The sequence below is a fragment of the Bemisia tabaci genome, chromosome 4, assembly GCF_918797505.1.
Source record: "Bemisia tabaci chromosome 4, PGI_BMITA_v3".
Classification (NCBI taxonomy): Eukaryota; Metazoa; Arthropoda; class Insecta; order Hemiptera; family Aleyrodidae; genus Bemisia; species Bemisia tabaci.
Window position 1 is genome coordinate 3,786,896 of NC_092796.1, and position 12,456 is coordinate 3,799,351.

Sequence of the window (12,456 nt, forward strand, 5' to 3'; positions counted from 1 at the left end):
CACCACCATTGCTAGCTGTGGAGGGCGCCCGTAGGGCGCCCGGAGCAGCTAGTGAATATTTATCTTCCAATTTTTCAGATAATTTTGTTTCTAATTCCATCTGATGTTCCTCAGAATTTCAAGGAAAAATATTCATAACTTTTCTCAAGAATAAACATTTTATCGAAGGAACTTTGACAACTCTCGAATATTCATACGGCGTTCTTCCTCAGCACGGCGGTATGAGCTTCGTGTCGCATGTGACTGACACTCCATGAATTTCATATTATGACTCCTGGATGCAACTATTCGAACTCGAGGGATGTCCGTGTTGCATACGCAAGTAAGAGAAGGCGTTTTGACTTCAGACACTGACCGCCTCATACAGGCTGGGCCTCGTAATTTGGTCCGCGGTGGTAGTGGCGAGCCCGAATCCGGGTGCCCCGAAAAAACACCGGAGTGCTTTCCGACCATGAGCCCTGGAAAGAACGGCCGTAAACGGGGACTAAGGCTCAACTTGGATTGGTCCATACGCTGTTTTGTCCTTTCTCTCTCTCGCACTCATTGCTCAGATGCGGCACGTCAAAGGAGCACACTCGGCTTTGACAAGCCGCCGTTTTATCGTCTATCTCTCTCCCACTCATTGATCAGATGCGGCAACCCGCGGCTCGTCAAAGGGACACACACACACTCGCAAACATACAGGCTGGGCCTCGTAATTTGGTCCGCGGTGGTAGTGGCGAGCCCGAATCCGGGTGCCCCGAAAAAACACCGGAGTGCTTTCCGACCATGAGCCCTGGAAAGAACGGCCGTAAACGGGGACTAAGGCTCAACTTGGATTGGTCCATACGCTGTTTTGTCCATTCTCTCTCTCGCACTCATTGCTCAGATGCGGCACGTCAAAGGAGCACACTCGGCTTTGACAAGCCGCCGTTTTATCGTCTATCTCTCTCCCACTCATTGATCAGATGCGGCAACCCGCGGCTCGTCAAAGGGACACACACACACTCGCAAACATACAGGCTGGGCCTCGTAATTTGGTCCGCGGTGGTAGTGGCGAGCCCGAATCCGGGTGCCCCGAAAAAACACCGGACTGCTTTCCGACCATGAGCCCTGGAAAGAACGGCCGTAAACGGGGACTAAGGCTCAACTTGGATTGGTCCATACGCTGTTTTGTCCATTCTCTCTCTCGCACTCATTGCTCAGATGCGGCACGTCAAAGGAGCACACTCGGCTTTGACAAGCCGCCGTTTTATCGTCTATCTCTCTCCCACTCATTGATCAGATGCGGCAACCCGCGGCTCGTCAAAGGGACACACACACACTCGCAAACATACAGGCTGGGCCTCGTAATTTGGTCCGCGGTGGTAGTGGCGAGCCCGAATCCGGGTGCCCCGAAAAAACACCGGAGTGCTTTCCGACCATGAGCCCTGGAAAGAACGGCCGTAAACGGGGACTAAGGCTCAACTTGGATTGGTCCATACGCTGTTTTGTCCATTCTCTCTCTCGCACTCATTGCTCAGATGCGGCACGTCAAAGGAGCACACTCGGCTTTGACAAGCCGCCGTTTTATCGTCTATCTCTCTCCCACTCATTGATCAGATGCGGCAACCCGCGGCTCGTCAAAGGGACACACACACACTCGCAAACATACAGGCTGGGCCTCGTAATTTGGTCCGCGGTGGTAGTGGCGAGCCCGAATCCGGGTGCCCCGAAAAAACACCGGAGTGCTTTCCGACCATGAGCCCTGGAAAGAACGGCCGTAAACGGGGACTAAGGCTCAACTTGGATTGGTCCATACGCTGTTTTGTCCATTCTCTCTCTCGCACTCATTGCTCAGATGCGGCACGTCAAAGGAGCACACTCGGCTTTGACAAGCCGCCGTTTTATCGTCTATCTCTCTCCCACTCATTGATCAGATGCGGCAACCCGCGGCTCGTCAAAGGGACACACACACACTCGCAAACATACAGGCTGGGCCTCGTAATTTGGTCCGCGGTGGTAGTGGCGAGCCCGAATCCGGGTGCCCCGAAAAAACACCGGAGTGCTTTCCGACCATGAGCCGTGGAAAGAACGGCCGTAAACGAGAACTAAGGCTCAACTTGGATTGGTCCATACGCTGTTTTGTCCATTCTCTCTCTCGCACTCATTGCTCAGATGCGGCACGTCAAAGGAGCACACTCGGCTTTGACAAGCCGCCGTTTTATCGTCTATCTCTCTCCCACTCATTGATCAGATGCGGCAACCCGCGGCTCGTCAAAGGGACACACACACACTCGCAAACATACAGGCTGGGCCTCGTAATTTGGTCCGCGGTGGTAGTGGCGAGCCCGAATCCGGGTGCCCCGAAAAAACACCGGAGTGCTTTCCGACCATGAGCCGTGGAAAGAACGGCCGTAAACGAGAACTAAGGCTCAACTTGGATTGGTCCATACGCTGTTTTGTCCTTTCTCTCTCTCGCACTCATTGCTCAGATGCGGCACGTCAAAGGAGCACACTCGGCTTTGACAAGCCGCCGTTTTATCGTCTATCTCTCTCCCACTCATTGATCAGATGCGGCAACCCGCGGCTCGTCAAAGGGACACACACACACTCGCAAACACAGTGGCGTGGCGTGAATGATCGATTATCGATATTTCCCCATTTGAAGCTACGGTAAAGCATCGATTACTAAGGTGTTCATTGCGAACACCCTGTGAGGGGGTCAGGGGGATTCGGGCGAAATGCGGCGACAGTATAGGCTCATGTAATTCAGTACGGAACGTAGGAGTTTATAGAAGTGTTATTATTAATTTTCCCGTAAAATTTCCTTCAAGCGGAACCCATTAAAATTTACTGTGTTAAGAAATTGACACGAAAATTTGCAGTTTTAGGGGAAAATTTCAGATCCAACCTTCCTGAAAGGCTCGATTTAATGTGCAGCGGGCGTTCCCTCGAGGATATAAAACGACAGAGTTACTTCAATTACTTATACATTTCGATGGTGAAAGTGCAGAAGTGCGTAACTCGGAAAACAAGATTTTCCAGGAGAGTAAAAAAAACTGTCGAAATTCCTCTTTATTGATAGGAGAAGGGTACTCGAAAATAGCGAGAATAAGATGCTTTTTCAGATTCAATCAACATTTTGAATAATTTCTTGAACTGTTAGAAAATACCTGCGGCAGAAATGCCGAGATTCGCGTTTTCGGCACTAAGAATTGACACTTCACCACGAGATACGCATTTTTCCGATTAATGTTTTAAACCTGTTGATGGCGGATATGGATCATTTCAAGCTTGAAAAAGAGTTTTAGCTTACAATTCCTTATCAGATAAGATTTAGTTTGATCTCAAATGGCCAGACCGCCAGATCAAGCATTGTATGATTGGAAAATGACATTTGATCACGAAATACGCATTTCTGCAATTATTAGTTTTTTGAACCTGCTCTTGATCATTAAGATCAAAAATAGAGTTTATTCATACTTTAAAGCCCTGGATAGACGATCAAATTCCGAACCAATTCCGATCAAAGTAGACATGCTGATGACTGATGGTCACCATCTACCATCTAATTTTATTTATTTATTTATTTATTTATTTATAATTCGTGTACATAAATGCCACACGTTGTGTGGCAATTTTGACGGGCCGCACTATTTTGTTCAAAGTAAGATCAGAATGGAGTGCCACCATTCATCATTTCCTGCCACAGAAAACATTTCTGCCAAGTTTTCATTTTAAAATTAAGCAAATTAATGAGTTTAAGACTGATGCCTCCCGACACTTTGATGCTACTGTGATCGGAATTGGTTCGGGAATTTAATCGTCTAGCCAGGGCTTAACAATTGTTTAGAAGCTTTATAAACTTGATACAATACGACGAGTCACCAATAAGTGAGTTAGAGAATTGGCTTCCTTGAGTAACTTTTACACCATAGGTAAGAGGACAGTGCGTAGTCTCTAGAATATATCGTCTCTGCGTGGACCCTCAAAATATTATATACGTGATACTTTTCTTTCGATTTTTCCCCCAACACTTTGGCATATATACCGTTAAAAACCTACAGCCATCTAGTGCCCAAAGGGACCCGGAGGAAATCTATGCTCCATCCATCCACACTCTACGATTTTCAAATGGATAAAGTACCTTTTCTTCAATTTTGATTATTCACAGTTCATCGACGAAAGCTCATTTTATCCGTGCAAAACTTATTGAATTCACAACTGCTTTTGAGTCAGTTGCAATAATGTAAACGGCGACTCTCAGTTTTGCATGAGAAAACGATGACCAATTAAAACAAGAGGACTTAAAACCACAATCTGAACCGCGCGTTTGGGCTCTCTTTTTTGAAATACCAATTACCGAACAAAAAATCGTAATATTTCATAACCGAAATAATATTCTTCGGGAATTTATCAAAATTACGGCTCGATTGAAGACTTTAAAATTATGAACATTTTTTTCAACATCATTGTACAGGGCCACTCACATAGGATAAAGAAGAGCGCCTTCAACGCACTCCGTAATCTTAATGCAAAATTCTGATACCACTATTCGTGCGTCACGACAATCATTTTGCATAGCCGGCTATTTGAAGGCAAATTATTCGCCCAGGCAGAGTACGAATTTTAGCAATGTAAAACGTAATTTTTAGGGGGCAAAACCTCCGGGGGAGCCCCACCTGGAATCCAAAGGGCCCAACCATCAGGTGCTGCCCCATTTGGCATCCCAGGAGCCCAACCACCGTGGGCGGAAGAACGCTCATTTCTGTACATTCTTGGCCATCATGGTTAGAATTGGAATCTGCAGACTGGCAGTGAAATTTTGTGCGTTAGAAGTTGGTTAGAAGGGTGGCTGCACTTTTGGGCCCAAAGCCCTCCATGAACCGATCTGTCGGTACTCTCCTTATGCAGGTACTCTAGATCGGAGTCGAAAACGTGGGCATCCGGCGAAGCGTGCCAATGTTTCCCGCAATTTATCCGCGCGACGCAAAGTGCGGCATGATGGCTATCTCAGTGAGATGGATAATGTACGACGTAGGGGTGAACAGGAAAATAACCTCCATTCATTTCGGCAGAGCACTGATAATTTTATCGAAAATGATTATCCGGAAAATAATTTCGGACTTTTAAATGTGAAGTGCCAGTATTGTGATGGAAAAATTATTGAAATTTTATTTTTCCATCGAGAAGCTGGTCAACATAAAACTTGAATTCTCCATGATTTTTCGCATGCGATTGCAGAAGATTTGGTTCAAAATTTAAAGTCGTAAAGAGCCTCGCCAAGTTTCGCCCCTTTTTTTTTATACCCGAGTTGGTCAACCGGACAGTGCTCAGATGAAAGCTTATGGTAAGACAAACTTCCATGCAAAGTTTCAACTTGAAGTGACCCCTGGTTTAGGCTGTACAGCGTTGCCAATTTTCCAGTTTCATGTGCTAAAATCAAGGATATTGGACTATTAGTTCGGCGCATAAGTAGACTAGTACACCCAAGTTGGTCAACGGGACAGGGCTCAAACGAAAGCTTATGGTAAGGCAAACTTCCAGGAAAAGTTTCAACTTGAAGTGAAACCTCGTTTAGGCTGTACAGCGTTGCCAATTTTCCATTTTTATGCGCTAAACTCACGAAATACTGAATCGTCATGGTTCAACAGACTATTATACCCGAGTTGGTCAACGAGACAAGGCTCAAATGAAAGCTTATGGTAAGGCAAACTTCCAGGAAAAGTTTCAACTTGAAGTGAAACCTCGTTTAGGCTGTACAGCGTTGCCAATTTTCCATTTTTATGCGCTAAACTCACGAAATACTGAATCGTCATGGTTCAACAGACTATTATACCCGAGTTGGTCAACGAGACAAGGCTCAAACGAAAGCTTATGGTAAGGTAAACTTCCAGGAAAAGTTCCAACTTGAAGTGAAACCTCGTTTAGGCTGTACAGCGTCGCCAATTTTCCATTTTTATGCGCTATACTTAAGGAATACTGGATCATCATGGTTCTACAGACTAGTATACCCGAGTTGGTCAACGAGACAAGGCTCAAACGAAAGCTTATGGTAAGGTAAACTTCCAGGAAAAGTTCCAACTTGAAGTGAAACCTCGTTTAGGCTGTACAGCGTCGCCAATTTTCCATTTTTATGCGCTATACTTAAGGAATACTGGATCATCATGGTTCTACAGACTAGTATACCCGAGTTGGTCAACGAGACAAGGCTCAAACGAAAGCTTAGGGTAAGACAAACTTCCAGGAAAAGTTTCAACTTGAAGTGAAACCTGGTTGAGGCTATACAGCGTCGCCAATTTTTCATTTTTATGCGCTATACTTAAGGAATACTGGATCATCATGGTTCTACAGACTAGTATACCCGAGTTGGTCAACGAGACAAGGCTCAAACGAAAGCTTATGGTAAGGTAAACTTCCAGGAAAAGTTCCAACTTGAAGTGAAACCTCGTTTAGGCTGTACAGCGTCGCCAATTTTCCATTTTTATGCGCTATACTTAAGGAATACTGGATCATCATGGTTCTACAGACTAGTATACCCGAGTTGGTCAACGAGACAAGGCTCAAACGAAAGCTTAGGGTAAGACAAACTTCCAGGAAAAGTTTCAACTTGAAGTGAAACCTGGTTGAGGCTATACAGCGTCGCCAATTTTTCATTTTTATGCGCCATACTCACGAAATACTGAATCATCATGGTTCATCATGGAAAATTGGCAACGCTGTAGAGCCTAAACGAGGTTTCACTTCAAGTTGAAACTTTTTCTGGAAGTTTTTCTACCATAAGCTTTCGTTTGAGCCCTGTCTCGTTGACCAACTCGGGTATACTAGTCTGTTGAACCATGATGATTCAGTTTTTCGTGAGTATGGCGCATAAAAATGAAAAATTGGCGACGCTGTATAGCCTCAACCAGGTTTCACTTCAAGTTGAAACTTTTCCTAGAAGTTTGCCTTACCCTAAGCTTTCGTTTGAGCCTTGTCTCGTTGACCAACTCGGGTATACTAGTCTGTAGAACCATGATGATCCAGTATTCCTTAAGTATAGCGCATAAAAATGGAAAATTGGCGACGCTGTACAGCCTAAACGAGGTTTCACTTCAAGTTGGAACTTTTCCTGGAAGTTTACCTTACCATAAGCTTTCGTTTGAGCCTTGTCTCGTTGACCAACTCGGGTATAATAGTCTGTTGAACCATGACGATTCAGTATTTCGTGAGTTTAGCGCATAAAAATGGAAAATTGGCAACGCTGTACAGCCTAAACGAGGTTTCACTTCAAGTTGAAACTTTTCCTGGAAGTTTGCCTTACCATAAGCTTTCATTTGAGCCTTGTCTCGTTGACCAACTCGGGTATAATAGTCTGTTGAACCATGACGATCCAGTATTTCGTGAGTTTAGCGCATAAAAATGGAAAATTGGCAACGCTGTACAGCCTAAACGAGGTTTCACTTCAAGTTGAAACTTTTCCTGGAAGTTTGCCTTACCATAAGCTTTTGTTTGAGCCCTGTCCCGTTGACCAACTTGGGTGTACTAGTCTACTTATGCACCGAACTAATAGTCCAATATCCTTGATTTTAGCACATGAAACTGGAAAATTGGCAACGCTGTATAGCCTAAACCAGGGGTCACTTCAAGTTGAAACTTTGCATGGAAGTTTGCCTTACCATAGGCTTTCATTTGAGCACTGTCCGGTTGACCAACTCGGGTATAAAAAAAGGGGCGAAAAAAGACCACTTTTTGGCGAGGCTCTTTGGATTGTTTCTCATGGAAGAGATGATTTAAGAACGGAAATTTTGAAACACCGAAATTGAGATACGTGGTTTCGCACTACAGTCGGTGCGATACGGACATCCATCAAGTTTAAAAAAATGCATCAAGTCCCCATTACCGCCGACTGACGCGTTTGTCGATCGAATCAACTACAGGTAGTATGAGCAGGGGGTCAAAACGCCTTCAATTTTTTGAACGCAATACGGACATCCGTCGAGGTTGTATAGTTGTATCAAGGCGCCGTAGCAAACGCGTCCCATTGTTTATCGTTACATACGATTTTAAGTTGAGAGAGGCCAGTCATAATGCCTTCAATTTTATACATACATATTTTTGGGCAAAATGAGAGACGACGTTTCTCCTTTTGCGACGTTGGAGACTTCCTTAGAAATTTTATTTTTCATCGAGAACCTGGTCAACATAAAACTTGAATTCTCCATGATTTTTCGCATGCGATTGCAGAAGATTTGGTTCAAAATTTAAAGTCGTAAATTTGGATTGTTTCTCATGGAAGAGATGATTTAAGAACGGAAATTTTGAAACACCGAAATTGAGATACGTGGTTTCGCACTACAGTCGGTGCGATACGGACATCCATCAAGTTTAAAAAAATGCATCAAGTCCCCATTACCGCCGACTGACGCGTTTGTCGATCGAATCAACTACAGGTAGTATGAGCAGGGGGTCAAAACGCCTTCAATTTTTTGAACGCAATACGGACATCCGTCGAGGTTGTATAGTTGTATCAAGGCGCCGTAGCAAACGCGTCCCATTGTTTATCGTTACATACGATTTTAAGTTGAGAGAGGCCAGTCATAATGCCTTCAATTTTATACATACATATTTTTGGGCAAAATGAGAGACGACGTTTCTCCTTTTGCGACGTTGGAGACTTCCTTAGAAATTTTATTTTTCATCGAGAACCTGGTCAACATAAAACTTGAATTCTCCATGATTTTTCGCATGCGATTGCAGAAGATTTGGTTCAAAATTTAAAGTCGTAAATTTGGATTGTTTCTCATGGAAGAGATGATTTAAGAACGGAAATTTTGAAACACCGAAATTGAGATACGTGGTTTCGCACTACAGTCGGTGCGATACGGACATCCATCAAGTTTAAAAAAATGCATCAAGTCCCCATTACCGCCGACTGACGCGTTTGTCGATCGAATCAACTACAGGTAGTATGAGCAGGGGGTCAAAACGCCTTCAATTTTTTGAACGCAATACGGACATCCGTCGAGGTTGTATAGTTGTATCAAGGCGCCGTAGCAAACGCGTCCCATTGTTTATCGTTACATACGATTTTAAGTTGAGAGAGGCCAGTCATTATGCCTTCAATTTTATACATACATATTTTTGGGCAAAATGAGAGACGACGTTTCTCCTTTTGCGACGTTGGAGACTTCCTTAGAAATTTTATTTTTCTTTTGAGAAGCTGGTCGACATAAAACTTAAAGTCTCCATGATTTTTCGTATTTGATAGCAGGAGATTTGGTTCAAAATTATATGAGCTTTGGAAGCAGGCAGAGATGCAAAAGCCATACAACTGTTGTACCTCAAAATGTTGGTCATGAAAATGGGTTTAGAGAAGAGGTCGCGAAGTTGGTCTTTGATTCCAGGCTCGGCAAGTCTGAGAAGACCATTATGACAGCATCTGTTAAAAAGGCCGTTCAGGCGTTCACCTCCTCTTTTTTGAAATGCAAGGCATCACAATACTGGTACTTCACATTTAAAAGTCCGAAATTATTTTCTGGTATAATTTAATTTTTCCAGATTATAAATTTAAATTGTTATTAAATGATGATAAATTCAAAATTCCAATTTCAATTTCCAAAATTTCAGAGCATGTTATATCTTCTTTCAAAATTTATTGCCAATTCAAATTGCTATTCAATTATAATAAATAACTTGAACGTGGTTGTTCTATGATTTCTTACGAGCAGTTCCCTTTCAGTGTTTAGCGGCCGCGTAGCAGCCTCAGGCCCCAAGTAAGTATATATTTAAAAAAGAAAAAGAAAAAAATGAAAAAAAAAAAAAAAACTTCCAGATCCTTGGAGTTTAAAATTGTTGTCTGTAGAGTCCTCATCCATTCTCATTCCTTAATTTCCTTCTGAATTTTCCTGACTTTCTCGAGCTCATTCCCAAATGAGAAACCAAAGTTTTCTTCCACTTCTGGGGAAAAACTATAGACTTTTTTTTTACATCTCGGCTTCCTTTGACCTGGACTGCAGAGAATTGCAATGGAACGCATTTTTTTTTTTATTCCACATCCATCAGCAGTCCTGCCCATTCCTTGCGTTCCAGTAGAATGCTTGGACCCATCTCACGAGGTGGGTAGCGAGCAGTTAAGAGTCTACATCAAATAAATTTACACACTTTTAGACTGCAGTAGAGGATGTGCCACCTTGATTCTTGCATTTACTTTTCATGCTACAACCAAGTCAGACAATCCTCTGATGAAGTCTGAAAGTGCATAAACATGCACAGAGTCGAGTGTTCAGCAGAGATTCACTCCTGAATTCCGAAGGCAGGACTTACAAAAAATCCTGCCGAATTTCCATCGCAAACTGTCTGGTGCGCAGTCGGGAGCATCGATGTTCCCTTTCTGCAGACTCTAGGCACTCCGCACCCGGAGAAGGATTTTCTGTCAGTCCTCGCCTCAGGCAGAGATTCAGCCCCTGAGCTCTGAAGGAAGGGCTGACAGAAACTCCTGCGGACCAAGACGGAATCTTTTAAAGTGAAACGTCCCTTTATGTAAAAGAAAAATCTGCACAATTGCTCTTCTTTTATTTATGGGGTACGGAATTCGAAGTAAAACGACCGTAGGCGTATAAGGAATACAAAAAATACTAATAGGAAATTTCAAAATTACTCTTTGGGGCCGTCCATAAATTACGAAAGGCAATTTTTCCGATTTTTATGACCCCCCCCCCCCCTCTTCTATCGTTTAAATGCATAATTTAATAAAAAAATGGTGTTGAAACAAATCGGTATTGTTTTAAACATTACTAATCGCTGGTAGGAGATCATGAAAAATAGCAGTTGTATTGAAAAAATAACATGCAGTTTTTTAATTCAAAAAGTTCAGTAAAATTACATTTTAACCGAAAAACATTAAACGTCTAAAAAACGAAATTTGGACTAGTAAGTCTTTAAATTAACGGAATTTGGAAGAAACAAAATTTTTGCGTTTGGCTTACGTATAGGCATAGGTAAGGCACCTCTGGACCCCCTCCCGGCTCCCTGTAAGTGCATTAGGTACGTAATTTGCGGACGGCCCCTTTGTAAAGGCATACTTACATTTATTTGTTTATACTGCCCACTAATGTTACATTTATTTCTGTCTTCGGAGTCTGCTTTTTCCTCTAAAAAAAATTATTGGACGGTCTACGTAAGATTAGGGCCTTACACCCTAGGTCCAGAGGTTTCTCTGCAAGAGGAGCCCTTTTCAATTACGTGCGCAAAAATGCACGCCTCACTCTTATTTTATGGAAAAAAGTATTTCTTTACGGCCACTCGCGGCATTTATGACATAATGTGTAATTTAATGACGTCAAAATATTACTAAGCTGGGGCGCGAACCTCGAACCTTCCGGCCCGGAGGCGAGCTCTATGCCACGGAGCCATGGCGGCAGATAAGAAGGAGCGTTAAAATTGCTAATACATAAGTGCAATTGAAGTTCTCTCTTTCTCCACCAGAGCTAAGAGCATACGCGCATCGGTGTCACGCTCCCGCTTACTGATGATCTGCGGCAGGATTTTCTGTAAGTCTAGCCTTCCGGGCCAAGAGTGAATCTCTGCTAAACTCAAACGCCAAACATGTTTGGTCTGGTGCCTACAAGCAATCCTAACCTCAACCGATTTTTTATGAAACACAGCAAACCAAATCCATAGCTTTACACCGATAAAAAACGCCTTAGAGTTTCTGCAAAATTCCTTGATCATGTAAATTACCGTACCTACAGTTCTTTACTACCTAAACATAACCTTCCGGATCTCAGAGTCACGGAAAGAAAATCTCTGGTGTTTTCTGAGCAAATCTCTTGAGGACCAAAGGCAAATCGACGGTGTAAGTCGGCAATCACATAACTCAGTTTGCGACGTTGTAGACTTCCTGTCATACTTTATTCTTTAAACAGAAAACTACCTACTCGACGGCAATTCTTTAAAACTGCCATGATTTATCTTCTCTGTGCGAAGAAAATCCTGAAAAAACTTCAAGGTTCAAAGAGTGATGTCTCATTGTTCTCCTTTAAAAAATAACCCAGAAGCGGAGATTTTCAGACATCGCAAACGAAATATGTGATTGCCAACTTACACCGTCGAAATACATAATGCTTTAAAAACTCGCTAAGAATAAAAAGAGTAGAATAGAAAATGGAGCTCACTTGAGAAGTTAGAGATGAAACACTTGAAAAAGTAAATACTTGGACGCACGTACGAGGGGAAACACAGGAGTGATGCACAACAGTTTTAAAGCACTTTAGTTAAGTAAGCTTTGTGACATGAAGTGACTCGCAAACGGCTCACTGTAGGCGAAACCGACTTTACACTCGAGCACTCGAGGTAAAATAAAATAAGGTAATGAAATAATTCGTACACACAGAAATGCAGACAGTAAGAAAAGGCGGTTTGACGAAATCAAAACTTTGAATCTTGGATACGAGGCATGCGTGATAAGGAGTTCGAAACAGGGAGGAGGGGGGGAATGAAGGATTATTCACACAA

The 12,456-nt window shown here is 43.0% G+C and overlaps 1 protein-coding gene across 1 annotated transcript in view; it reads right to left on the reverse strand.

Annotated features, from left to right (window-relative positions):
* LOC109031194 (uncharacterized) overlaps nt 1-12,415 on the reverse strand; it is a 50,529-nt gene extending 38,114 nt beyond the window's left edge. Inside the window, exon 1 of the mRNA XM_019042562.2 lies at nt 12,117-12,415. The gene's annotated coding sequence lies outside the window, so the exon portion shown is untranslated. The remainder of the gene's footprint in view (nt 1-12,116) is intronic.
* Between the last annotated feature and the right edge of the window lie 41 nt (nt 12,416-12,456).